General features: G+C 33.4%; 1 protein-coding gene across 2 annotated transcripts in view; it reads right to left on the reverse strand.

The window, feature by feature from the left end:
* Positions 1-1,386, reverse strand: part of LOC107721909 (activated CDC42 kinase 1-like) — a 14,573-nt gene extending 13,187 nt beyond the window's left edge. Inside the window, exon 1 of one of the 2 annotated variants that reach the window (XM_016530125.1) lies at positions 1,310-1,386. The gene's annotated coding sequence lies outside the window, so the exon portion shown is untranslated. The remainder of the gene's footprint in view (positions 1-1,309) is intronic. The other variant, XM_016530124.1, reaches the window with a different exon arrangement.
* Positions 1,387-3,571: the final 2,185 nt, after the last annotated feature.

Raw genomic sequence — 3,571 nt, forward strand, 5'->3', positions numbered from 1 at the left:
ACTGAACGAGTCAATGTTTTAAATCTGAATTAGATGCAAAGCAAAGTTGAACGATTTTAACTGGGACGTCCCATTTGTTCATATCTATTGTGCTTCATTGTGATTCATGATGAAAACGCTTATGTTTCTGTAGTTTATTTGTAAATTTGTAGGCATGCAAATGTATGCTGATTATTTGGGTTGCGAACGACTGTATTAATGAATCGGTTGAGTAAATGATTCAATGACTCAGTCATTCATAACATACCCAAACCCCATGCTGGTGTAAAGATAACCTTCATTGATTGAATCAGCATTTAAATCTGAATAAATATTTTCTGAGAACAGATTCAAAAGACTGAATCAATGTAAGGAATCTAAATCATTGTTAGTATCAATGATATATGTTTCTTTAAACATTTTGAATTAGTTTTTATTTCAGTATTTTCTGTTTTTATTTTATTTTTTTGTTACATTTTTAGCAATTTTGTAGCGTCCCCCCCCCCATTTTATTATTATTATTTTTTATGTCTATAGGCTATAGTTTTAATTGATTTTATGTTTTGTTTTAGTTTTAATTATTTTAGTACATTAAACTAAATGGAAATAAGAAGTGCTGCTTTGGCAATTTAACAATTTAGTTTAAGTTTCAATTTTTTTTAAGTTGTGACCACACCAGCTGAATTATATATTAATACACCTGAGATAATGAGCTGGGGCTGTCATATGTGACCTGAATAATTAATAAATTACATTATTTATTAAACAATAGCGGTTTTTGCCATATTGCTGCTGGCTAGTGCTAAAGAACATTTACTATCTGGTTAGAACCGGGTACAGTACTGCCTCTCTCGACTTATTTCTTTTATTATAACATCATTACAAGAAAATTAGCTTAGATCTACCAGAAATATTAATCAGAACAGATCCAAAATGACATAAAAACGTATTGAGTTTCCCACCTGTATTTCAGGAACCACAATCACGTTTCGAGTCCGCTCGGGCTCATGCTGTCTAGATAGGCAGCTCGCTAGGCTTTGAGACACAGCCATTGTCTTCTTTATTTTCAGATACAGAATCGGACATAAATAACAAGCTAATTCAGACAAGCGTAAGCAACCACTCTATATGTAGATAGTCAAATTCAACCAAATGGGCATTAAAGGCCGGTATCCGTACTGATCACAGGCTCTGTAGTGATACATTCATGATGGTTAGCGCAGCACAGTGATACCTGCATCGATTCCCGAACATTCAGTACCGCGGTCCGAGCTCACATTCATATTGTTTTGAGTAAATGATATTTCAAACAGTCAAATTATTTGCTTACCTCTTAAATTGTCATTTGAAAGAGCATTAGCTGCTCAGCGGTCATAATCCTTCTTCAGCCTCGGTACAGATAGATCTCTCTTAAAGCGACAGGGCTTTTTTTCACAGACGAGCGTGCGGAGGAGACAACTTTCTTAATGGGAATCTTGCATTGACTGTGGTTCTTAAATTAATCGAAATATTATTAATAAAGTCTAAATCTAAACATGTACATGTGAATTATAACATTATTTTGTCCATTGAAGCTGCTCTTCATGGTGACTACAGCATTAGTGGTAGTAGCCTGTGTAGCCGGTAGTAGTAGTGGCACATTTTAAGGTAATTTACTAGGCTATAACATCGCCAACTGACTAATTATTTCCTAAAACTAATCCAATTACAAATACACTCTATTATACTGTACATCTTTTGGCACTTTTAGAATTAAGATTTTAATTAGATGTTTTCAGAAAATTACAGATCTGTTCCAAGTCTTGTAAAGAGTTTATTACAGAGCGAAGGTCAACAGATATTGGATAAAAACATCAGTTTTAACAATCAATAGCAATCAAAAGGTTGTAATCCCAACACATCTAGACATATTTGAATTATCAATTTTCTGTGCTATTTATTTTGATTCATATGAGTTTGGTAAATCAAACACTGCTTGTCTAGAAGTAAGAGTTCATTCATAAATTGAAATATCTAGTAACTTTATTTAGCCATCACACTCAGCTTAAAACAGATCCTTTGCTTTGTTTTAACATAATCTGTGATTTATTTCATGCATATTTCTACATGCTATGAAAGACCAAACACATTCTGTAACTTTCTGGTAAGTGCCACAATGAGGGGAAAAAAAGACAGAGTTGCAGACTAGTATGCAACAACACACTCTTGAAAAACCTGTCCACCAAAACTTTGTCTGAAGTGCATTCAAACATGAAACTATTATAAAAAATCTGCAGTAAGCTTAACAGTCATACACCATATCCTAATCATTATGCAATACGACCACATCCTCTTTTCTAACGCCTGCCTTATAGAAAAAAAAGAACAGATACAGAAATAAGCAACCAAAAATCAAACATCTGAAAGAGCCTCTCTAAAAATTACACAATATAATTTTTTTTTAAACAGAAACAGGCCAGAAAAGTGAAATCTGAAACAAGAACCCATTGAAACATTGAAAGAAACTGACAAAAAACGACTAGATGTAACAATCATTTTCAACAGTTACCCAGATTAGTTATTAATAGTAACAAAGCAGGAAAAAAGCCACACAAAAACACCATAATGAAAAATAAATATTTACATAAACTATGGGAAACACTGTTCCCGATAATTTGATCCACCCTACAGTGAAATATGAGGATCACTGTCCTCGATATATACACGCCGGTAGGCAAAAACTACCTTCGAACACTCCACATTATGGAAGACACTGCTCCCGATAATGGATTTAGAATAGAAATATAAATGTTACAGAGAAATGCTGTTGTCACAAAAATGCTTGAGTCCACGAATTTGGTCAAAATGGAAACTAGCCTTGCCATTTTTTTTTTTACATCGTTTCAGATCAACAAGAACAAAAAAGATACTTTAATACAAGGAGATCTGTAAAACCATCATTCAAAATCTCCACTCCACAGACATACTGTTAAATGGCTTGACGTTCTGGTTTCAATTTTGCCAATTTAGGGCTTTACTTCAAAAAGAAGTGGAACTGCTCCGTAACATTAAAACAGGTGCTTTAGAGCTTACTTCCTCGAGCACCTGTAACAAGAGACATTTCTAATGAAAGCTGTTGGTAACATGTATTTCTTTTAGCAGATGCTGCTTTTAAGAACTGACAGTATAACCGTCACAATTATGGAAGTCACTGCTTCCGATAATTACAAAAAAAAAAAAAAGACACTTTTATAGTGAACACTGTCACTGATAAATAAATAAGAAATAAATATATTATGGTCCTCATTTGGTCACAGAGGCTGAGTTGGGGTTTTACACAATGGGTTAAGGGACTAAAATTCCCAAGTAGCAGCCGAGGACAAGATTTATTCAGTACGCACATGTGCAAATTGATAACGGAGTCATGGATGAGAAAAACATCTTTAAGACGAAACCAGAAATTATAAATTGAACCTAACATGCACCTTAAAACAATTTCCAGAGGCACAAATTTGATGACCTTGTGCTCTGATTTTTTATTGGTTAAATATTGTATTATTTATCCCTAGTCCAGCAATAATAATAATAATAATAATAATAATATTATATATAT

The sequence above is a fragment of the Sinocyclocheilus rhinocerous genome, unplaced genomic scaffold (genome assembly GCF_001515625.1).
Source record: "Sinocyclocheilus rhinocerous isolate Xijiao unplaced genomic scaffold, SAMN03320098_v1.1 scaffold90, whole genome shotgun sequence".
Taxonomy (NCBI): domain Eukaryota; kingdom Metazoa; phylum Chordata; class Actinopteri; order Cypriniformes; family Cyprinidae; genus Sinocyclocheilus; species Sinocyclocheilus rhinocerous.